This window comes from Capricornis sumatraensis, chromosome 8, assembly GCF_032405125.1.
Source record: "Capricornis sumatraensis isolate serow.1 chromosome 8, serow.2, whole genome shotgun sequence".
NCBI lineage: Eukaryota > Metazoa > Chordata > Mammalia > Artiodactyla > Bovidae > Capricornis > Capricornis sumatraensis.
In genome coordinates, this window is record NC_091076.1 from 12,336,312 (window position 1) to 12,362,315 (window position 26,004).

The 26,004-nt window shown below is 42.6% G+C and overlaps 1 pseudogene; it reads left to right on the plus strand.

The window, feature by feature from the left end:
• LOC138083444 (pregnancy-associated glycoprotein 1-like) overlaps positions 1–25,183 on the plus strand; it is a 42,597-nt pseudogene extending 17,414 nt beyond the window's left edge.
• The last annotated feature ends 821 nt before the right edge of the window (positions 25,184–26,004 follow it).

The window sequence follows — 26,004 nt, forward strand, 5'->3', positions numbered from 1 at the left end:
GAGGAGATAGAGGCGACCTGGTGGAGAAAGAGGAGATCCAAAGGGGGCGAGAGCAATCAGGCCAGTGATCTCACTCCCAAGTAAAAATCGTTACTGAAGACTGGGTTCTTAAAGGTACAAAATTGCAAAATAAATAACAAAAAGCAAAAATTAAAAATCTAGAGTAGGTGTCAGATTCTCAAAAATACAATATTAAAGGAAAAAAAAGTCACAAAAATTATATATATATGTGTGTGTGTGTGTATGTATATATATATATATATGTGTGTGTGTGTGTGTGTGTGTGTGTGTGTATTTATATATACATGAATTTCGCTTTAAGAAATAGGGTCTTTTTTTTTAAAGTAATAGTAGGTTATAAAAATGAAAATTAAAGGAGTAATAGAGGACTTAAACATCAAAAAAAATTAAATGATGAAAATAGTAAAAATATATCTAGGATTTTCTCTGGTGTTTTTGTGGACAGTGTGGGGTCAGTTCACTTTCAGATAATTCCTTGATCCAACTTATACTTCTCAAGATCTCTTGGCCACTTCCAATGTAGTCAGTGCTAACATCACGAGTTTAATCTATTGCACCTGTCACTTCCAGGGCAGTTCCCTCTGTTTTAGCTTCTTCTGTTTGCTGGTCTCTTCAGTGTCTAATTTCCACCCTGACCCAAGGGGGCGGTGGTGGAACATTTTTTTAGGCTCACTTGTTCTGTTGTGCTGTCAGGAGGGAGGGACACTGCCAACAGATAACACTGGTGTGTGCTCACAGTAATTTGGCCACACTGAGTTTGCCCCCGCTCATGACGTGTATGCTTTCCCTGTCTACACTGCTGAGGCTCTAGGTTGCTCTGCTGGGAACTGTCTGAGGCGGGCCCTCGGTTGCATGCACTTCCCAGGTCTAAGCTACTGAGGTTCAGGTACTCAGGTACTCCAAAAAGGTGCAGACTCGGTTGGGCCTGAGTTTTGTGCCCTTCCCTGGTCCGAGCTGCTCAGGTGACCAGATATTTGGTGAGTGCGGTCGCTGCAACGTATTGCCTCCCCTGTTCCTGCCGCTCGGTTTTCTGGGTGTACAACCAGCACACCTTCTCAGGCGGATATTGACCATCCAGAATCCCAAGAAAAGTTGGTTAGCAATGAAGTCTGCTTGCAGTTTGGTAGATGATGCCTCTCTGGGGCTGCTATTGCCCCCTTTTGGCTCTGGCTGCCTTCACTCCCCTGTCTCTGGCAGGGGATGGGCCAGTCCACAACTGGATACCTCTGCTCAGTCCTTTGTTCTATGAGCAGGCCTGTCGGTGTCTTAGTTTAGGGCTTTTCACCTGGTAGCTATCCCAGCCTCTGGTTTGCTATCTCAAGTTAGCTCCCTCAGATTGCCCTTGGGGTATTCAGGCCTGGTCCTTACTCTAAGCAATGCAGCCCTCACCTCCCTGCCCAGCCCCCTCTTGTTAGGGGCAGATGCAGGCCTCTGTACTGCTTCTCTGCTGGGAGTTACCATTGGGCATGTAATCTGTGGGTTTAGGTTTTTTTATTTCTTTTTCCTCCCACTTATGTTGCCCTCTGAGGTTTCAAGGCTCACTACAGCCTCGCCAGTGACAGTGTTTCCTGGTGTTTGGAAACCTCTCTTTTTTAAGACTCCCTTCCCGGAACGGATCTCCATCTCTACCTCTTTTGCCTCTCTTTTTATCTTTTACATCTTTTCCTACCTCCTTTTGAAGACAATGGGCTGTTTTTCTGGGTGCCTGATGTACTCTGCCTGCATTCAGAACTTGTTTTGTGGCATTTACTCAGCGTTCAAATGTTCATTTGATGAATTTTTTGGGATGAAAGTGGTCTCCCTGTCCTATTACTCTGCCACCTTAGGACCGCCCCCCAAATTATTCATAATTCCCATGAAATCAATAAGGCCCTGAAGACAATATTGCCTTGCTAGTGGGGAATAGTAAATCCGTTCTAAAGGCTGGTTTCATTTCAGCTTAAAAAACTTTACAGCAAGCCTTCAAAAAATACAGTTGTTTCCAAGAAATTAACAGTGTTTGCAAACAGTGAAAGGAACAATTTATAAAAATTAAAAAAGTATCCAGCATCCAAAGGTAAAGTGACCACATCCACCATTCAATTTAAAATTTACATATAAATTGTGAAAGTATTTGTCCTAGTTTCATCTCAACTTTGTAAGGTAATTATCCTCTGATTAAGATAAATAAATAAATTTAAAAAGAAAAAAAAATCCAGATGTGTAAAGAAGCAAGAAAATATCCATAATGAGGGAAAATACAATTATTAAAAAACACAAGTAAAATATATATTACATAATTAGCAGGGAAGGACATTAAAATGCTTGCTACATAAATAATCCTTATATTCATGAAGCTGAAGAATATTGAGTATGTTAAATACAGACATGTAAAATAGAAATGCAAAGACTGTGGGGAAAAAAATTAATTGTGCATCAGAGAGCTTTGAAGTAACTTTAAGAGTGCTAAAATATATGTAAATGGAATCCCACAGGAAGTGAAAGACAGGAGAATAGAGGAAAGAACTTCATAATTACTGGCTGAAAACTTTCCAGGTATGGTGAAAGCTTTAAACCCATTAACACAGAAGGTCAATTAATTCAAGGACAAGAAATAAGACAACTATACAAAGGCACATCATAATTCATGGTTTAAGACAACCAACCAAAGAAATATAACAAGAAGGAAAAATACAGTAGAACAAAAAATGAGGATGACAGCAGATGAGGCAAATGAAACAATGTTAGCCAGAGGACACTGGCACCACATCAAGATGCTGAGAGAAAGATAATTGCCTCAGAATTCTATACCCAAGAAAAATACATATCAAAAACAAGATAAAATACTTTCTCAGACATACAACAAGAAAAAGACTGCATCACCACCAATAGACCAGTGTAATATTTTTTTTTAAAAAAGGCCTCAAGTCAGAAGGAATTTAAAACCAAGTGAAAACCTGGATCTACAGGGGGAATGAACAGTACACAAAATGATAACCATATAGTATGTATTAAAAGGTAAATATAGGGAATTCCTTGGTGGTCCAGTGGTTAAGGATCTGCTTTGCAATGCAAAGCATTTGCAAATGGCAAAGATTTGTTCCTTTGCCAGAGAACTAAAATCCTACATGCCACTGAGCAACTAAGCCTGTATGTCTCAAATAGAGTTTACATACTGCAAGTATTGAGCTTACCCTCCTCAAATAGAGAGTTCTTACCACAAGCAAGATCCTGCATGACACACTAAGACCCAGACAAAGAAATGATAAATAAATAAATAATTTAATAAACATCATGATTTATAATGATAGACTGGCAAGGTAAAGATGCATACCATGGATCTTAAAATTACTTATAAAAAGTTACAGTTAATAACGTGACAAAGGAAATAAAAGGGAATCAGAAAAACTACTCAATTACAGAGAGGTCAGGGATAAAAAGGGACATGGAAAGAAAGAACATGGGACAAATTGAAGATAAAGAGCAAGAGGATCGAATTAAACCCAACTAGAGTTAACCCCTCAGATGTGAACCCAGACTGAATATATAACCCAAGGCCCAGACTACAGTAGATCCCCATACGCTGAACTGTGCAGCCAAAACAGAGCCTGTCTCCCCTTAACACCCATGTTCCTGGGCACAGAACAGCACCAAAAGTTTATACAGAACAGTAAATTAGAAGACTTCAATCATGCAAAGTACATCCTCTGTTTATAAAGAAATGGCATTAGAAATCAATGTTCACTGGACAGAAGAAGAATAAGGTGCTAGCATAGTGTGGACCTTCTCTCTTTTGCAACTCTAATTCTTCTCAGGAGGGAGCAGATAGATTGACAGGACTTACATCTCTTCAATACTAGACATACTTGACATAAATAGACAATACTAGACATACATGTTTGATTTTCACGATTTGGTCTCCTCTCCCTTCTCCTCTCTTGCTCATCCTGGGCAAGAGGTACTGCTCCTGTAACCCACAGCTCAATCACTACACACAAAGCTGGATGATATTTGCTGAGTCTTTCACATAAACCAGTGAAAATTTGTTTCCTCCTATTTCGCACTCTTGGCTCTTTTCAACCAACCACGGCTCTTGTCCTACCTCCTGGGATTCTGGTCCTCTGTCACTTGCAGTCATGTTCCCATACACTGGGCCTCAGTTACACCCAATGAAATTCTTATTCAGAGTGGCCATAATACACACAAAAAGGGAAAGAAGAGGCAGCTCCTTACTCTCCTCTCTTGTTCCTTCACTACATACATTCACTGAAGACCTGTGTAGCAAGTTTGTTACATGCAAACGTTCAAGTATAAAGCTTTCAACATGTAAAAGTGCATTTGCATGTGCAATCACATCAGTTAGTTCACAGATCTGACACACATCGTTGTGGGCACATCGAGGACAAGTTGGTGTACATTTGTGTACTTTACTGTACAGAACTGTATGGAGTACAATAGTGCAGGACTTTTATTTCAAGCCTACGCTGTCTGCAAGGAAGCATAAATGCAGTAATAATGTAGACGGCACTACTATTCTATTTTTAAAGGTGTGATTAGTTGCTCAGCTGTGCCTGAATTTTCAACATATGGATTGCAGTCTGCCAGGCTCCTCTTGCCATGGGGATTCTCCAGACAAGAATACTGGAGTGGGTTGCCATGCCGTATCCAAGTACTGCAAGATTAAAAGTATTTCTTTTATTGTGTTTGTTTTTTATATTTTATTTGTGTGAAAAAATATCATAAAGCTATTAAACTATGGTAATATATAGCCAATTGTCTTAGTTGGCTACCTAAGTAACTTTGCTGGATTTATTATGAAATTGGGATTTTTGAACACCCCTTTCAAATGTAACTTGTTCATAATCAGGGGACTTACTGTTCTGCTAAGACCTGTGGATGCAAAAGTGAACACATCCCCTCCAGGTCCAAGGAAGTCACATTCTTGTTTGGGATTTTACAGGAAACATGAGATCTTCAGTCTTTTCAAAAGACCTTGATCAGGACAAACAAATACTAAAGTAGAAATAGTAATTGTGTTTCTACCCACTTCTAGAAAGTGTTGCTAAGTTCTCAACACTGGATCTTGTAATGCTGGTGGACTAGATGGAGAAGTGAGGTGAACAGAAATAAGGAAGATGAGACAGGTAGGTCAGAATGTAAGGTAATAAAGACAAGGTATTTAGAAGCTGAGGAATTGAGAGAGGTTTGAGACCTGAGTATGAAAAAGCAGTCTTTAAACCAAGTTGGTCATGTGGTATGTGTAATCCTCACTTCAGTCCTTAGAAGATCTCTACTTACCAGTCTGCCTCTATTTTTTGGAGCACAGTTCAGATCCATCTAGTTGTTTCTCATTGCTACTCCTTTCTCCTGGCTTCCATACTGTGCCCAGCCGTTCAGCCTATTCCATTATTATTATTATTATTATTATTATTATTATTATTATTATTATTTTGTCCTTTAAGGCAGGCGCTGCAGGCTACATACAAAATGATCTAATCTCTGCTTCTCTTTCAAAACTGAAAATAGTCTGTTATATAGCCATGAGCCCAGTATCTACAGGACTGCACTTTCTACACACCCATGTTCATGACAGGTATCTTGGAGATGCAAGCAGATCTGTAAGAGGGATTTCTTGGAAGACTGCTTTCAGGATCTGATTTAGCTGAGAGATGGGACTCTTCCCTTCCCCACCTACTTCCTAATAGTTTTCTGGATTTTAGTTGTGATGGCTGGAACTCCTGCAGTTGTATTGGGCAATCATTTAACCTTGGAGATGGATAGCACCCAAGCTCTGGCTTGCCCACCTCCAATTTTGTTTCAGTGGGAAAGAAAAATAAAGTCTATCTTGCTAAAGTTATGGTTGTTTTAGTTTTTTGCAACGTGCATCCAAACTTAATCCTGATGCTACTATGTGCTTAATATGATATACCTTTATTATTTTGTTGGGTTTAGTGAATATATATATTACATTTCTCTAATTCTTTTATTTTATAAACTAATTAATCAACCATTATACCTAAATTGTATAAATGCAAAATTATGACTATAAACATGTTTTCGTTTAGATTTTCAATTTTTATACTTTTTTTATCTTCTTTCATAGTACATCATGAGAAACGCTGGGCTGGAAGAAGCACAAGCTGGAAACAAGATTGCCAGGAGAAATATCAATAACCTAAGATATGCAGATGACATCACCCTTATGGTAGAAAGTGAAGAGGAAGAAAAAAGTATGTTGATTAAGGTGAAAGAGGACAGTGAAAAGTTGGCTTTAAACTCAACATTCAGAAAATGAAGATCATGGCATCTGGTCCCCTAACTTCTTGGGAAATAGATGGGGAAACTGTGGAAACAGTGTCAGACTTCATTTTTTGGGCTCCAAACTCATTGCATTGCTGCAGCCATGAAATTAAAAGACGTTTACTCCTTGGAAGAAAAGTTATGACCAACCTAGATAGCATATTTAAAAGCAGAGACATTACTTTACCAGCAAAGGTCTGTATAGTCAAGGCTATGGTTTTTCCAGTGGTCATGTATGGATGTGAGAGATGGACTGTGAAGAAAGCTGAGTGCTGAAGAATTGATGCTTTTGAACCGTGGTGTTGGAGAAGACTCTTGAGAGTCACTTGGACTGCAAGAAGATTCAACCAGTCCATTCTGAAGGAGATCAGCCCTGGGATTTCTTTGGAAGAAATGATGCTAAAGCTGAAACTCCAATACTTTGGCCACCTCATGCAAAGAGTTGACACATTGGAAAAGACTCTGATGCTGGGAGGAATTGGGGACAGGAGGAGAAAGGGACCACAGAGGATGAGATGGCTGGATGGCATCACTGACTTGATGGCTGTGAGTCTGAGTGAACTCCGGGAGTTGATGATGGACAGGAAGGCCTGGCGTGCTGCGGTTCATGCGGTCACAAAGAATCAGACACGACTGAGTGACTGAATTGAATTGAACTGAACTGGTCTTTCCATTTTGTTTTCTCCATATTTGTACAGCCTGGGCCATGTCCTCTCTTATAACTTCATCCATATCCATATCTACGGGCCAGAGATATGGAGAGAACCAAAGAAGAATGAATTACAAAGACATGAACGAAGGGTTGTGGCCATTGTTACTCCTTATGCGTGTTCTGAAATAGGATCACATTTCCCTGCCCTTCTGTGTGCCCACCACCCCCAGGTTTGCCATGACCATGGAAGATACTTGGCCAGTGGAATTTGAGTAGAGGTGATATCTCACTTCCAAATGGAAGTATTACTTTCTGTCTCACTATCTGGAATGGAGATATAATGACAGAAGCTGGAGTAGCCATGTTAGACAAGCGGTAAGTAGCATATGTGGAAGATGTGACAAGAAAGAAGTGGGCCCTCATCTCTGTGGTGAGACCTGCACTAACATATTATTACAGAGAACTGAAATTCAGTTCAGTTCAGTTCAGTCATTCAGTCGTGTCTGACTCTTTTCGACCCCATGAATTGCAGCACACCAGGCCTCCCTGTCCATCACCAAATCCCAGAGTTCACTCAGACTGACATCCATCGAGTCAGTGATGCCATCCAGTCATCTCATCCTCTGCTGTCCCCTTCTTTTCCTGCCCCCAATCCCTCCCAGTATCAGAGTTTTTTCCAGTGAGTCAACTCTTTGCATGAGGTGGCCAAAGTATTGGAGTTTCAGCATTAGCATCATTCCTTCCAAAGAAATCCCAGGGCTGATCCCCTTCAGAATGGAGTGGTTGCAGTCCAAGGGACTCTCGAATGTCTTCTCCAAGACCACAGTTCAAAAGCACCAATTCTTCGGTGTTCAGCTTTCTTCACAGTCCAACTCTCACGTCCATACATGACCACTGGAAAAACCATAGCCTTGACTAGACGGACCTTTGTTGGCAAAGTAATGTCTCTGTTTTTCAAAATGCTATCTAGAACTGATTCAAATGAATTATTTTTAACAGCTGAGTAATACTCCATTGTGTACATGTACCAAAGCTATGAAACTGGAGTCGATTATACAGAGTGAAGTAAGCCAGAAAGAAAAACACCAAAACAGTATACTAACACACATATATGGAATTTAGAAAGATAGCAATGACGACCCTGTATGCAAGACAGGAAAAAAGACACAGCGGTGTATAACAGACTTTTGGACTCAGAGGGAGAGGGAGAGGGTGGGATGATTTGGGAGAATGGCATTCTATCATGTATACTATCATGTAAGAATTGAATCACCAGTCTATGTCTGACGCAGGATACAGCATGCTTGGGGCTGGTGCATGGGGATGACCCAGAGAGATGTTATGGGGAGGGAGGTGGGAGGGGGGTTCATGTTTGGGAACACATGTAAGAATTAAAGATTTTAAAATTAAATAAAAAATTAATTAAAAAATGCTATCTAGATTGAAATTATATTGTATTGAAGACAATGTTATTAAGGTTTGATTACAGTCATTGAACCTGTAACCTAACACTCAGTAAAATAACTGATCTTTGTGTTAGCCTTGTCTTGATATTGGGGTTTGAATGAGACAATATCTATGATGTACACTTACAAGTGAGTCAAGTGACAGCCCTGCCCTCTGAAAGCTGTGCTCTAGTGTGGGATTCAGAAACTGAAACAAGAACAATGCCACATGGCAGGAGAGCTTCAAGATCCTGTAGGAACCCTTGGGAGGGGAACCTCAATCAGTCCTGATCTCAGGAGGCTGCTTGAAGCAGGGACAATCCTCTCTCAGTCTCCTCATAAACAGGCCATGGTGCCAAGTTTCATATAAAAGTGATTTATTTCAAATATCTTCCAGAGTGTTTTCCCTTTTGATCCAGTGCTTAAGACACACATTTAAGACATGGTTTGGGAAGACTGCAAATGCCCCAGGGCAACTAAGCCGGTGGACCATAACTACTGACCTTGAGTGCCCCAGAGCCTGTGATCTACATTAAGAGAAGCACAGAATTGAAAAGCCAGTGTTCTGCTATTACAGAGTAGTCCCTACTCGCTGAAAATAGAGAAGCCCTGAGCAGCAATGAAGACCTGCTGCTGCTGCTAAGTCACTTCAGTCGCGTCCGACTCTGTACGACCCCATAGATGGCAACCGACCTGGCTCCCCCGTCCCTGGGATTCTCCAGGCAAGAACAATGGAGTGGGTTGGCATTTCCTTCTCCAATGAATGAAAGTGAAAAGTGAAAGTGAAGTAGCTCAGTCCTTTCTGACCCTTAGCGACCCCATGGACTGCAGCCTTCCAGGCTGCTCCATTCATGGGATTTTCCAGGTGAGAGTACTGTAGTGGGGTGCCATTGCCTTCTCCACAATGAAGACCTAGTGCTACCAAAATTACAAAGAAAAAAATATCCTAGAGAAACCAGTGAGATTCTAGGGGAAGAAGGACATGAAAAAGGATGAAACCAGTCTGGGTCTGATTTCATGCAAGTCGTGGAGAGGGAACCTACAGCGTGTTTTCACAAGGAACTTGGGATATAAGTTGTGCCTCAAACGTGCCCCAACCCAAGGCTAGGGAGCTGGGATTTCACTCTCCCACTAGTGCCTCCTTCTCATCCTTCAACTAACACCCAGCTGGTGTATCCAAGCCCTTGTATTAGATCCTCCAAAGAAAAATCAAAAGTGGCACTAGAAGCAAAAAGACACCAAAGCTCAGGAAAATGCAACCTCAGATAATGTCTAGATTTCTGCACCCAGTCTGCCTTCTCCATCATCATATCTGACATCCTGCGAGTCTAAAGAACTCCATGAGTCTCTACATGTCAGCATTTTTAAACAAAATATTGAGGTTTTAATTTATATAGGAGTGTAGTTGATTTACAGCATTGTATTAATACTAGTTTTATGGGAAATGAATACCATCATATATACACATGTATCCATTGTTTCTTAGATTATTTTCCCATATAGGATACTACAGACTATTGAGCAGAATTCTTGTGCTGTACAGTAGGTCCTTGGTGATTATCTATTAAATAACATAGTATACATATAGTATACATATATTAATCTCAAACTCTCACACCTCTCCCACCTTTCCACTTTGGTAACTATAATTACTGTTTTGATGGAGGGAAGGGTCTAGGAACTTTTTGGATGAGGGTCTGTGCCATGAGAGTGCAGTGGCCAGGGAAAGCAAGCCTGAGAGAGACTCATTTGAGATGATACTAAATGTTGAGAAGGACCTGGCCATGCAAAAAGCTTGGAGAAAAACATTGTAGATGTGGGAAATAGCCCCTACTAAGGACCAAAGTAACCAAGCTTAATAAATGGCTACCCTTCCACTGCCAGCCTTCCTTCCATGCTTGGAACTTGGCCTACAGGTCAACAACCATGACCTCATCCCATGTTTCAGTTGTGAGTTATAAGCAATGAGCCATGTCAGCCCCCTGCAAGAAGGGAGAACCTGGGGCTATCACAAGGCTGAATACGCTATGAACTCAGGGACGTGTCCACAAACTCACCAGGAGCATCAGGTGCCAGGGGCAACACCAATGACTCTGACTATCTCCATGTACTTGTTCTCAGGAGTAGAAACACCAAGGAACTGATAGAGCAAAGAAACAAGTAATGACTCTTGTTTCATCTTGTCCCGTGTGATTCCCACGGCCCCTTGACCACACTGCTGTCTGCCCCAAAACTCTTTCCTCTATTCCTTCTTCAAAGGTGGCTTATGAATAACAGCAGCACCTAACTGTGAAGCCTGGTGGCTGGAAGTCAACTCAGAGTCAGCGGGGACCCAGAGATGTCCAGCCTTGTCCTGTGTTTCTATCCCTTTTCTCCAACCAGATTCATAAAACAAAGTCCTGAAAAAACAGAAGTTTGATTGTTACCTTCTGAAGGCCTTTGAAGCTCCAAGGTCTATTTTGAGCATCAAAGAGGGAACATATCCGTTTCATCCAGGCTAGTCTCAGACCCCAGCCTCGCTCAGCCAGGGGTTCCCTCAGTAAATATATGGCACTTATCTAAGTTACCAGAAGGCTGAGAAAGGAATGCATTTCACTTGAATGCAGGTGGATGTTATCGAGTCACCCAAGATCTGTGTTGTGTGAATGAGAAGCAGGAGATCTTTGGATTTGGAGTTGGGAGTGAGTCAGTCACCACCTGCAGGACTGCCTCCTGGGGTCACTACAGCTGGGCCGCCCCCACTGTGCCTGGAACCCAGAAGAAACAGCCCCGAATTTTTATTTCCTGCTGCTACAAGAAGGCAAGTCTGCTGATAAAATCGGAATGAGACTTGAGGGGCAAAGGGAAAGGAACTTCCACTCTGGTGCTTGCAGACATCTGAGAGCTACCCAGCAGTGGATGCAATTGAGCTTTCTTTCATCTTTCCCTTCCTTGAAGTCTCCTAGCTGGGGAAGCAGAGTTCCTTGGTCCCAAGTCTTCACTAACTTACCTGCAGCTTTAAGGTGAGTCATACATCCCAGGGTTCAATTTCCCATCTCTTAGATGAGGGAGACTAGACTTGCTCCAGAACACTTGTTCCAGACTGAAGCTCAGTGCCAATCAGTGAACAAGTGGCTCAGAGGTGGGTGTTTCTGACTATGCTGAGGCTGCCTCTAGTAGGCAGGGGGCTGTAACTGTCTGGTGATGTTCATGGGTCCTGGGCTCAGGACTGGGAGTGGTAGACCAGTTGGCATACAGCTGCTGTGACACTGAGGAACTTAGAGACCTTTCACACTGGAACTTACCATCATTTGGGTTCTGTGGGATGAGATCAGGTGTTTATAAGTCAGAAGTTACCAATGGGGAAGCTTGTAGATTCCTCAGGAGAACCCAAATTAGGATAACTAATCATCTCTCCTAAAAAAAAAAAAAAAAAAAAAAACTCTGGGAAAATATATGCCAGGACTATTGGACAAATTCTCTAGTATTTTAAATACTATTTAAAGTAGGTCATCTTTTGGATGACCTGCCATTTGCTCTCTGGCTTGGGATGATACCCACAGTTAGAGTGGAATCAAAGGGTTCCTGGGGGAGGATGTCCCTCTCCCCATAACTCATTAACAATGAGTACAGCTCTATCCCCTCCACATCTGGAGCAGAAATTAAATCAGGAAGGACACAACCTCCAAGTTTAACAGGAAGAAGACTCAGGTAGGTCTGACCCTCAGGTAGGCACTATTCTTTTCCCAGTCTTTCTTCCTTCTGTCCTGGGTCCTGTGCAGCTTCCAACCTCCTGGTTATTGGGTTGTGAATTCCTCCTCCCTTCTCCTGCAAATATCCATGCAGTCTCACTTGTGGCTTCCTCTCTACCCAGGCCTATCCCTCTCCTTCAGATGGCAATAAAGAAGGGAAAATCAAGGAAGGGTGGCCCAGATCATTCTTTTTAAAAATGTCTGCATTCCTTCTCTTTCCAGACCCTGTCTTGAATGATCAAGATCTCCAACTAGATGCCTCAGCAGCTTAACAGAGGAGTAGAGATGCAGATAGTGTTGGAGATAAGGTTGTCAGGTATGGGGTGGATGGTTTTCAGATGACAAGAGAAGAGTTGGAGTAAGGAGCATGTGGTCCTCCAACCACTCACTCATCGGGGACCTGCCTCAATCTGTCATCTTGGGCCCCTCAGGATATCACTAAGACAGAAATGTCATTCTATAAACTTCTTACTACAAAACCACTTCAAACATAACAAATATAAGAAAGAAGAGAGTCATGAACCTTATATTTCATCATTCGGCATCAATAACTACAAAACTAACCTCTTAGTCCCACAGGTTGTCATAAACCAGAGACTATACAACATCAATGTTGTGGACAATTGAGTTCCTGTTGAAGACATTCTTGACTTACATCAGGTCTTTCTCTTCTTGCTATGTTCTCATTTGTGGTGGGGGAAGGGAAGGAGGAAGAGAGAATAAGACAGAAAAAGAGGGAGAGGATACTCCTATCACAAGGGACCACCATCAAAACCCCATGTCAACTTAGTACCTCCCAAAGGCTCTACTTCCTAATACCATCAATTGGGAGTTAAGAGTGGACACAATTCAATCCATAGCAGCTATGCAGATCTGTTTTTAAACCAAGACAGACCCTCATTTCATTCATTCTTTTACTCCTTATTCGTTTTTCCTGAAGTGTTTTATGGACATGATGAACATTTCACAAAATATATATAATGAATATTTGGGATAAAATGATAGGATGTGAAAAAAATGCTCATTTGTTCTCAATAAAAATAACATCTAATATCCAGTCCATGTACAAATTTCCCTGATTCTCAAAAAGCAGTTCACAGTTTATTGAAAGAATGTTGTCATATGTTGCACTTGGTTGTTCTCCTTTGGGACTAAATAACTGTTTCCCAATTTTAATGTCTTTTTTTTTTTCAGAAACTGGGCAGAAGCAGGGTGGTTTGTCTTACAGAATATCCCTCCTATTGGGTTTAGAGCAGGAGTCCACAATACCAGCACAGTAGTCAGGACTAGTAGCAGTCCTTGGTCTATTAGGAACCAGACCTCCACAGCAGGAGGTGAGCTGGAGGCCAGTGAGTGAGGCTTCATCTATACTATAGCTGCTCCTCTACACTCTCTCATCACCCCCAGAAGGGACACTCTAGCTTGTTTTCCTGGAACTGTTTGTAGTTACATAACATATGCTTAATAGAAACAAAAATAGCATAAATATTGATGATTATTTTCCTTTCTCATTGCTTGGAATGGTGAGTTGTTGCCCCAGGAATCTATGACAGTGACAGATTAGATGTTGCCTATTAACATTTGGACACATTCGGCCACTTAAAATTAAATTTTAGAAAACTAAGATCATGGGATCCAGCCCCATCCTTCATGGCGAATAGAAGGAAAAAAGGTGGAAGCAATGACAGATTTCTTCATCTCAGCCTCTAAAACCACTGTGGATGCTACCTGAAGCCATGAAATCAGAGGACAATTGCTTCTTGGCAGGAAAGCTATGAAAAACATAAACAGTGTGTTGAGAAGCAGAAACATCACTCTGTCCAAAAAACTGGTAGATATTTGGCCTTTTCATTTGGATTCCTCAACTTTCTGTCCAGTCCCCATTGGTCTTTGAAGCCCCTTAGCTTTCTGGTCCTTCACGATTCCCAAGATTATTTTGTGCATTTCTTTTCCATGTCCTGAAATCAGCCATCTCTTTAAGAATCCATGCATTGTCTGATGGGAAATGTATTTAGAAGCTACATGTTAGACCTCAGAATAGTCACTGTTATCAAGTTGTCATTGCTTGTAGGCTCTACACTGGTCAGAGTAGGAAGTACACATTTTCATTAAAAAAAAAAAAAGAATGAATAAAACTATTTGTTACAAACTTGCTTTCAGTTCCAGCTTAAGACAGCAGGGTTTTAATTAAACTTCTTTATGGTATGTGTGAACCTCCTTTTCTAGCCACTGAAAGGCTTACTTCAGAACATTAGTTTTAAGTATTGCCTTGCTTTTACCTGTTAACATGCATATGATTCTGTCACAATAACAGAAGTTATGAGAAACAGTATGTTGTTGAATATAGTTTCAGATTTCTTTCCTGTTTGTCTCTTGATTTTCTTTGGTTCTGTTTTGGATGGGCAGTATTCTTGTTTTTCCTCAGAAGATATTCCACGCTGAATGTAGTCACAATTCTGAATTTTAAAGCCACTTATGTAGTGTGTTGTTATGGGCAGCTAGTCACCAACTTGATGCAATTAGATTTATCAGTCTCTTTGTTCTCAATTTCTTCAGTTTAGTTCAGTCCTTTCAGTTGTGCCCATGTCTTTGCAGTGCCATGGACTGCAGCATGCTAGGCTTCCCTATCCATCACCAACTCCTGGAGCTTACTCACGCTCATGTCCATCGACTCGGTGATGCCATCCAAACATCTCATCCTGTCTTCCCCTTCTCTTCCTGCCTTCAATCTTTCCTAATATCAGGGTCTTTTACAATGAGTCAGTTCTTCCCATCAGGTGGGCAAATAATTGAAGCTTCAGCTTCAGCATCATTCCTTCCAGTGAATATTCAGGACTGATTTTTTTTTTTAGGATGGAGAGGTTTGATCTCCTGCAGTCCAAGGAACTCTCAAGAGTCTTCTCCAACACCATAGTTTAAAGGACATATATGTGTGCCATTTGTCAGTGATGTCATATTCCCCCTGTTGGGATTTAACCACCAGAACTGAATTTAAACAACATACAAAAATGAGGATTAAGTCACAGTGCTCCATCTAAACACACCTGGCAACAGGAGAGTTTCCTGTTTTATTCAAGGGACAGGCATGGATAGATCTCATACAGGAATAGGCCCTGGAAGTCCTGCATGAGTCATTAAACGCGATTGTCTTTACTTTGGCTGCCACAGTAGTTTCGTCTTCTTTGATTGGGAAGACATTTCAATTTTTTTTTTTTCTTTTGTATGTTTGTTTTGGCAGACAAAATTTTTCATGACATAGACCCTAGGGGAAATTACATCAGAAATATATCCATTTATCTTCAGCAGTTAAATTTTGTTGGTTTGTATGCCCCTGCTGTTCTTTCTTTATAAATAGAAAGGAAACACACATGTTGAATATGCATTCAGTGTCTTTTTAAATCAAATGACATGAATTAAATTCCTCCCTGTCCCCAATGCACTCCCAACTCTAGGTGAGAAATAAAAATCTGCAGAGACTGAAGGCTGATTCCAGCACATCTCTGTGCAGATTTCATTCCCATTGTTTTTTTTTTTTTTTTTTTTTTGAAAAAAAAAGTTGCTAACATTAAAATCAGCAGATTGTACATAAATATTCAAACTTCTGATTCTCTTGAAAACATGGCCAACTGGCCTGCTTTCCAGCATGGGTGAAGTGGAAGAAAGGCTGCTCCCAGTGGCAAAGCCTGTGCGGCCCATGGTTCAACATGGCCACCTAGTCTTATTATCATATCTCCTGCCTCTGGGGCCCATGACTTTGTGAGAACTAGACTACTAGCACTCTTAAGATAAAGATTACTTTTGTCTTCATCAACTTTGACTTTGAAATCTTTAAGCCAGAGCCTAGCACACAGTTCTTCCTTGTACATTTGTTGGATGATATAAAATATCTTGTGGATGCATATGACATTTCTCCCAATACTGAAAAAATGGAAATGAACTATGGCTCTGCCCTAAATCTTTGACATAGACTGGCAATATAGGTGCCCCTGATGTCTGCCATTAGACCCACTACCTAAAACCAATTGTGTGTCCCTGGGCTGTCCCTGAAGTCTTCACTTGGCCATTTGACAACTTATCCTCCTAGCAATCTCCTCTCCAATGAAAACTGTAATGCATATCTCATGAAGTAGCTAGAAGATGACATGAAATGACGAATGTTGAGCATGGCCCTTAGTATCCATTTTTATGATGTTCTTAGCAGTTTTTTCCTCCAAGTAGGCATGATTCTCCGTCTTCTTAGATGTCCATGCAGATCAGTTTGATTTGCCAGTCAATCTTCAAGGAAGAGGTTACAGTTCAATTCTCTGTATTCTGAGAAGCTTCAAAGTCCACTCACCAAGGACACTGATGAAGATAAAGATTTTATCGAGACCTTTGTGTTTTTTTCAGACCTATGATTGGCCTAAAGGGCTAAACTAGACCATGCCAGAGCATATGTAACTAAGGGCTCCCAGTCACCACTACATGCTAAGAACCTGAACTTCCCCGAGTCCTTGGAGCCAGGAAAGAAACATGACGTGGCTTGTCCTTCTCGGGCCAGTGACCTCCTCAGATTGCAGAGTCATGTATGGATGGAGACTGCAAGCCACATCATCTTCCTTTCTGTGATTTTTCTTTCAATCTGATTATTCTCCTACTCATCAGGTTTAGGATGGAATGGAATATTTCCCTGACAATCTTAAAGTTCAACCCTTTCCTACTAAGTACTTAACTATAGGAAATGTGGGACCCAAGGTTCTTTGTGTAGATTTGCATATTTACACAACTCTGTGGTCCAGTCAGGTCATGACCTATTGAAACTGGAACGCCTTGCAATTGTTCAGTGAACAGTCAATGCAGATGTAGGTGTGGTCTTGTGGAATAACATTTTTCTACCTTTTATTTAGCATGACTTCTTTGTTCCCTCTCTACTTCAGTGTGTATATGTCTATGTCTGCATCTCTGTATCACTGTCATTTATCTCTCCATCCCTTTGGAAGTCTCTGTGAGTGGATTTCTCTCTGTGGTGTTTTCTTTTAACTTTCTACATTTCCTGAACTTGTTCCCTATCTCCTGGATTCTTCTTTCAACTCTCTTCTCTTTCAACTTGGAGAAACATTGAGAGAGCTACTTATACACTGTTTTATATCTGACGAGCAGTGTGACCACAGCCAATTCACAAACCTCTTGCATTTCAAATTCCTCCCTTGTAAAAGAGGATAGGAATCCCCCTCTACCTCCTTCCCTGAGCTTCTATGAGAAGGATACAGGGGATGGCAACAGCAATGCCAACGGCTGTCATTGTTGAGAGTTCCTATTTATCAGATACCTTATATCCATCACTTTACTTATCCCCAATATATTCTATTCGGAGGGTTTGAATCGTTACATTCCACCATTTTATCGAAGGGGAGAATGAGACCACACATGGTCATATGGCTAACTCAGTATTATAGAACAGAATCTTTATTCAAACCTACGTCTTTGCCATGGAATATGCATACAATTCTTATAATAAGGTGACTCATAATAATGATGAGAAAATACTCAGTGCTGTTACAATGACAGTTATAGCTTAACACTGACAGTTAATTGTAGCATCTTCTTTGTTTTCTTTGTCAAATGTTTGGTGAAAGAATACCTTTAAGGAAAGTGAAGACCATGAAAAATACCTTCAGTGAAAAAAAAAAACATTATGAACAATTTTCTCAAGGAACATGCTTACAGACTGTCTCAGATTTCTTCTTGTGGCTCTAATATAACTATTTACCCCCTAAGGAACATCATGCATGTGTTTCGGGAGGTGATCCAAGCACCCCCTGGTGCTCTAGCCTAGCACTGGGGCTCATCCGGAGATACCACGTGAGATGTTGGGGCTGGGGCACCTGCAAAAGTCAGAAACACTGGGCAACCGGGTCCCCATGCAGAGGGAGAAGGCAATATCATTCTCAACTCTTGTCTTGGTGACTGAGCCCAGAAATTACCAGATGGCAGGTAAACATTCATTTCTGTGTCAAAGATGTGCCATTAGTTTGAGGGATATTGTTCCTTATGAGCAGAAGGCAATGGCAACCCACTTCCATCCTCTTGCCTGGAAAAACCCAAGGTTGGAGAGGCCTGGTAGGCTGCAGTCCATAGAGTCACCAAGAATCAGACATGACTGAGCGACTTCATTTTCACTTTTCGCCTTCGTGAATTGGACAAGGAAATTGCAACCCACTCCAGTGTTCTTGCCTGGAGAATCCCCAGGACGGTGGAGCCTGGTGAGCTGCTGTCTACGGGGTTGCACAGAATCAGAAACTACTGAAGTGACTTAGTAGCAGTAGCAGCCGCAGTTGCTTCTGAACTAAGGCAGTCAACTAGTTACAGACGAAGAGTGAACCATCTCTGATCAGAAGGTAGAACCGACTGCAAAGCAATTGTGAATAACCAGGCAGAGGAATTCAGTTTCCACAGATGCGACAACCACAGCAGTAAAAAGTTACTGAACCTGTATTCCATGTAAGGCCATCAGAATCTAACACAGTGGTTACTGTTTTTAGATTAGAAAAAGGGCTTATTTTGTCTTCAAGAATGAGCATGCCATCCTGAGAGATAGGCAAAGAGTGAAAACATGTCACATGAAAGTGTCACTTGTTTGTTGTTGATTCGATGTGGTCAGAATTTAAAAGGAGTGGCTGGGGTTGATCTAGAAGGACCTCTTGGAGAAAAGAGTGCAAAGGCTGGGTTTGAAGAGACTACAGAGTTTCTCAAATGAAGGCACCAGGACTTCCCTGGGTGTCCAATGGTCCTAGAGGTCCAGTGGTTATGTCTCTGTGTTTCCAATGCAGGAAATACCACTTCAACACCTCGTCATAGAATCAATATCCTGCATACAATATAGCATATGAAAAAAATATCAAAAACAAGCACCTCTGTGATCAATTCTGTGAGCTTCACAGTGGTTGGAAAGTGATCTCAAGAGATGTATAGCACCCAGATGGAGACATCAGTGTGTGATTAGAGGGTAGCCAGTTCTGCACTAACCCACTCCCTCCTTCTTCCTGTAGATGCTCTTTGACGGTAACATCACTATTGGAACACTGCCCCCCCCCCCCCAGGAATTCCAGATTATCTTTGACACAGGCTCATCTGACTTGTGGGTGGCCTCCCTCTTTTGCCCCAGTCCAGCCTTTTGTGAGTACAGACACCTCATGCCCGGACCATCTTTCACTTGCCCTGTCACCCTGTTTCCACCCTTGGCACTTGATGACACTCATCTCTTGTGTCTGCAGCTACACAAGTTAGGTTCAGACATTACAAGTCTTCCGCCTTCCAACCTACCCAAGAGACCTTCAGGATCGCCTACAGATCTGGGAGCATGAAGGTATTTCTTGTTTATGACACTATTCGGGTAAGATGTAAAGAGAAGTTGAGTCACTACTGGCTGCGGAGTGATACCTGCTTGCAAAACAGATGCAGGACCATCTTGCAGGACCCTTCCTAGCCTGACTCCCATAGACATTGGCCATCCTACCCACAGGATCCTGTCCGTGGGAAGGCAGTGCCTGTGGTGACACAAGAGCAAGTGGATTAGCTAACCCAGAGAGTGGCTTGAGGTGTGGTCTTGCAGCTCCTCTGCCCACGGGCAGTTCAAGGTTCATTTTGCTGGGAGCGAGAAGAGGGGGAAGAGCACCCATGTTTATATTCACAGACTGTTCCTGGCATTTCAGATAATAATTGGTTTAATCCTGCAACAACGCCACACAGCAGGTGGTCTGATTAGCTCATGAGACATATGAGGAAACTGAAGAGCAGACAGCAAGGGCCTTGCTGAGGTCACACATGTGGAGAGCAGAGATGTGGTCCCTTCTGAGTGTGGGGCCCTTTGGACAGTAGGGGTCACAGGCCAGTGGAGCCAACTCTGGGTGACCTGAAACTACACCCTTAGAACTCCCAGGCTTTGATTTTCCTGAAAAATGACAATCTGGACAAGGAGAAACCCAGTATGCTTCAGCACCGTGTCCTCTGAGTGTGTCTGAGTACTCAGGTTGCAGGAGGTAGGACAACTTCAGAAGATATAGTGGGTGGAGCCCAGCCAGGTGACTCAGCTTCTAACCTCCTCTGTGCCACTCATTAGCCAGGAACCGACCTTAGTCTGGATCTCAATCACTTCTAGACTCGATTTCTGCCTCTGTACATGGGGACCTTATTAGGGCATTGATAGGTGGACCAGCACAGCTCTCAGACACTGCTGTTGTTACTGTCTTCCAAGGATCCCCCCACTCTCTTCTCTCTACACATGCAGGACGAAAGGCAGCGTGGTGATGTTTGGTGGGGTGGATAAATCCTACTGCCAGGGAGTGCTCAACTGGATAACATTGATCAAAGTGGGCGACTGGAGTGTACACATGGACTGGTAATCTCATCCTCTGAGGGTCAGCCCGAGTGATGCTCCCACTACTGTACATGGACACAGGCAGACACACACAAATACATTCTCATACACACAGTCACACAAACATATACACCACCCACAACAACACACACAGACACACAGACACATGGAAACACACAAGAAAACATATATAAACATAAACAGAGACACCTATAAACATGCATAGCTAGTCAGAGCCACACAAGCACTCACAGAGATGCATAGAAACACACATACAAACACATATACAAACAAAAGCACAAGCAGATAGACATGCAAACAACCAATGGGTTCATAATCCTCAGGCCTTCTGACCAGGGGTCTGATGAGGGTCTTAAATGGGTCTGGAGATGTCTGTGCAGCTGGGAGAGGATTGCACCTACTGCCTTGGTAGACATGGAGCATGGATGGAAGACTTTACAGTGTGTTGAACAGAGGATCAGAGAGAATTTCTCCAACATGAAGAGAGATATAAGATGACCAACTTTCCGGGGCTAGCTGGGACAATGGAAGTTCTCATTACAGATAAATGTCAGTTTGAAAACAGGGAAAGTCCTGAGCAAATGGGGAGAACTGGCCTCCTAAGGGATCAATGACTGAGAAGTGTAGAGAGATTTGCTGAAGTCTTAAGATGTGAAAGCAAATAATGAAAAAGACACCACAGGTGCATGGGCACACAGTGGGTTAGGGGCTATAACAGAGAATCAGGAATGTGGGATCCAGGAGTGACCTGAGGACAAGAGGCATAATTGATAGGATTCTGTGTGATATCCTCAGACAAAAGCTGACCTGTCCTTTGGAGTTTCTGTGGGCTAGTCATGTATTTCCTGGCCAGGGTCTCAGGGTCTGAGCTGGTTGTAGGAGCAGTGCTGGCAGACACCCTCTTTTAGAGGAGCCCCTCTCTCCCACCACTATGAGAATCTGCTACCCTCGTGAATCTCCATCTTCACTCTTCAATTGACCCGTTATTTGTTCCCCACCAGATACAGCTCTCTGGAAGTTTCTCAATCATTATTCTCAAGTCTTCATTCACTCACTAAAAAGATAAGCCTTGGGCATCAACTGTGTGCCAGGCACTTTAGAGAAGCAATGAGAATAAAACTCACCCTCACATCTAAGAAGACAGATCCACAGGAATTGAGACCCACACATAGTGAATTGTGACTTTGGTACATGCTAAACATGAGGAAGGGTCTACAGAGACTGTCAAGAAAGGAGACTGATAAACACCCAGGGAAAGACTTCCCTGAAACCATGACAATTAAGCTGGAATCTGGAAGATGAGAAGAAATTTGCCAGTCAAAGGGGAGCGACCTGCTTTAGGAAGGAAGACCAGCTTGAGGCAAACTGCAAAAGAGCCTGGTGTATTCAAGTACTACATTCAAGAATGTCAAGGAAGGTGCCGTGTCAGGTGCAAAGGAAAAGAAGGCAAGAGACAAAGGGCGGTTTAGAAGACAATCGGGAAGGGGGCAGCTCTGGGGAGACTCAGAGTGACCTTGATGCCTGCTTTGTCACACTGTCTCTCATCATCTCCATGAAAAGAAAGGTCATTGTTTGTTCTGGCAGCTGCAAGGCCCTTGTGGATACCAGGACATCACTGATCCTTGGCCCAAGAAGACTGGTCAGTAACATCCAGAAGCTCACCAGCGCCATGCCACCAGGTTCCGAGGTGAAAGATCATGCCCCAGGGTCACTCCCAGTCTCCACACACAAGAAGTATCTCCAGGGCCAACCTCTCTCCCTCTCTCTCTAACATCACTACGTTTTCTGTTTTGTGGTTAACACCCTGCCCTCTAATATCTTCACCATTAATGGTATCAACTACCCTGTCCCAGCTCAAGGCTCCATCCTCAAGAAGAGGGGAGAACCCTGAGGGGTGGTTCTCAAATAGGAACTTGCAGGAAACTTTGGGCTGCAGCTGAGAGGAGGGCTTCCTCTTCAGGCCTCCTCGCACTATTGGACATGCTGCTGAGCCCTGGGGCTGGCCAGAGCCTCCCACAAGATGAATCACTTGAGAGTAAATGGCTGTCTGGGACACTGATCATCCTGAAATAAATGTAGAGACACCACACCATGCTGGCATGGTGGGAGTCACAATGAGAGGTGAACACTCAGGTGCTCAGTCCTCAAAGAGTTTCAGTTCTATCTGAACCCTCAGATGGATGAACCTGGAAAGTCAGCTCTAGCAGTCCTTGAAATAAGTCATGTGACATGGAGAATGGCTGTGGACAGTCCCAGTGTGCTGTCCCAGCATAGGGATTAACAGTCTCTCTTCCCTTCTTTCAGTTTTCCTAGTTTGGATGATAAATTACATTGTCACCCTAGTTCTCAGATGCATCTTCCCCTGGCTCTGGTCAGGTGCCCCCTTTGTGAGTCAGGCTACCTGACCCCTCTGTGGGGAGGCTTGATGCTAATGTGAATAAAGGATGCACAGTGACTACTCAGCCCCAGCACAGGGTGGAGGATTCATGTCAGCTCCCTAGGGGAGTTCAGAGCTGGCTGATGGGCTCCGAGAAGGCTTTGAGGAAGGGAGGGAATTTCAGGAATTCTAAAACTGTAAACTCATGAAGCCATTGGAGGGTTGGTTGGTTCTAGGGAAAACTGCACTGGATTCCATGCAAATGGCATCCCATGGTGCTCTGCATTGGGACACTGGGGACTTACTCAGGGTGATGAGGGCTACGGACTGACTGGTGGGCATGGGGAACCAGAGTACATTACCCACCCAAGTCTGGAGTGGCCAAAGTGGGTGAGTGTGGGCCAAAGGAGGATTCCCAGAGTTCCTAAGTTAAGTCTTCAAGAAGGTGTTTTGGGCACTGTTGGATAACCAACAGCGAATTAATGTGTAGCCTGGGGAATTCCACTCAGTTATATGACAGCCTGGATGAGAGGGGTATCTTTGGGACCAAGATACATGGATACATATGATTGAGTCACTTTCCTATCCACCTGAAACTCAGAATATGGTTAATCAGCTATACTCCAATACAAAATAATTTTTTCAAAATAAAGTATGGATTGTGGGGACGCAGGAGGAGGACCAGCATTCTCTGCAGAGAAAACAAGGAGCAGGAGTCACAAGGAAAGAATCAGGGAGAGAGGGGAACTATGGACATACTTTTTCCTTTATGAAAATTTTATTGAACTGTGGCTAATCTTCAGTGTTGGGTTAATTTCTGCTGCACAGCAAAGTGACTCACTTATACACATACAGAAAAAAAGATATATATATATATATATATCTTTTTTTTTATATCATTTACGACTGGTTATTTAATATATTCGCTTATGCTCTGCAGTAGGACTTTGTTTATCATTCCTCTGTGTCCCCAACTCTGAGTCCTCCATTCCTCCACACCCGTCCTCATGGAAACCTCATGTCTTGGCCCTTTTTGGTTGTGGATGAACTCTCATATTCCCTGCTGATGGGAAAATTACTGGGGTCCAGCCCTGGTGGATCCAGGATAATTCGAAGTGGGGACGGCTTGGTGAGAGAGATGTATAGATTTAGAGAGAGATAAACAAAGAGTTTGCAGTTAAGAAAATAGAGGAGAGAAAGCGGCTGTATTCCTTGGTTTACATGGAAAGCTAATAAAACCTTGAGACAAGAGGTTTGCACCATCTACCTAGGCCACCGGCACCTGCTTGAATAGTGGAGGGTGCCCCGCCTTGGGCTCCCTCTTGCATGGGTCTTGGAAGCCAGGGCAAGTAAGTAGACATGGCGAGCGTCCACGCCCCATATGGGAATTCAGCCAGAAAATAGAGTAAAGGAGACACGGGGGAACCAATCTTTCCAGTGACTGGCCAATCCTTTATTGTCCAGAAAAGCTTTTTATACTTTTGGTTGTACAAAGATCAATGCTGCTGCTGCTAATGCTAAGTCGCTTCAGTCGTGTCCGACTCTGTGTGACCCCATAGATGGCAGGCCATCAGGCTCCACCATTTCCATGGGTGGGGCTAAAAAACTGTTTGTTGGAGCTGCCATGGTTAGGCACTTTTGCTGTGGAAACATCCGTTTTTTCCACCTGGAGGCCCTCAGTAGATGCCTCGGCTGAGACAGCAAGGGTCAGATGTTGATTTCCTTTCAGATTGACTGGTTTTATCTTGTTGTATAAGGGACTCTCAAGACTCTTCTCAAGCACCACAGTTCAAAAGCTCAATTCTTTGGCATTCACCATTTCTTATGGTCCAGATATCACATCTGTACCTGATTACTGGAAAATCCATAGCTTTGACTCTGTAGCAAAGTGAGTCTCTGCTTTTTAATACACTGTGCAGGTTTTTCATAGCCTTTCTTCCTTCCAAGGAGCAAGTGTGTTTTAATTTTGTGGCTGCAGTCAAGGTCCATAGTGATCTTGGAGCCCAAGAAAATAAAATCTGCCACTGTTCCCACTTTTCCCTCATCTATATGCCATGATGTGGTGGGACTGGATGCCATGAGTGGTGAGTGTCTTTTTGTGAATAGTTTTTTGAACGTTGAGTTTAACCTAGTTTTTTCATCTCCTCTCATCATCTAGAGGCTCTTTAGCTCTTTTTTGCTTTCTGCTATTAGGGTAGTGTTATCTTCATATCTGTGGATGTCGATACTTCTACGAGTAATCTTGATTCCAGCTTGGGATTTATCCAGACCAGCATATTGAATGATATATCCTACATATAAGTTAAATATCCAGAGTAAGATTGTATACCTTGTCATTCTCCTTTCCCAATTTTAAATCTTTCAGCCGTTCCATGTCTGATTCAAACTGCTGCTTTTTGACCTACATAGAGACTTGTTAGGAGGTAGGTAAGGTGATATGGAACTCCCATATCCTTATGAATTTTCCACACTTTATTGTGGTCCACACAGTGAAAGGATTTAGCATAGTCAGTGAAGCAGATAGAAATGTTTTTTCTGGGATTGCCTTGCTTTCTCTATGATCCAATGGATATTTGCAATTTGATCTCTTGTTCCTCAAACCAGTTTGTACATCTGCAAGTTCTCAGTTCATGTACTGTTAAACTTTGCTTGGACAATTTTGAGCATTACCTTGCTATCAAGTGAGATGAGCACAATGGCATGATAGGTTGAACATTCTCTGGAAATGTTTTTCTTTTTCATTGGAATGAAAACTGACCTTTTCCAGCACTGCACCCACTGCTGAGTTTTCCAAATTTGCTGACTTACTGAATGCAGCACTTTTACAGCCTCATTCTTTAGGAATTTTAAACAGCTCAGCTGGAATTCCATTGCCTTACTTAGCTTTTCTTGTAGTGATGCTTCCTAAAGCCCACTTGACTTCATATCCCAGTATATCTGGCTTTATGTGAGTGATCCCACCATCAACCCTATCCCACTCATTGTGATCATTTTTGTACAGGTCTTCTGTGCATTCTTGCCACCTCTTCTTATTCTCATCTGCTTCTGTGAGGTCTTTGAATTTTCTGTACTTTATTGTGCCCATCTTTGCATGAAGTGTTCCTCTGGTATCTCCACTTTTC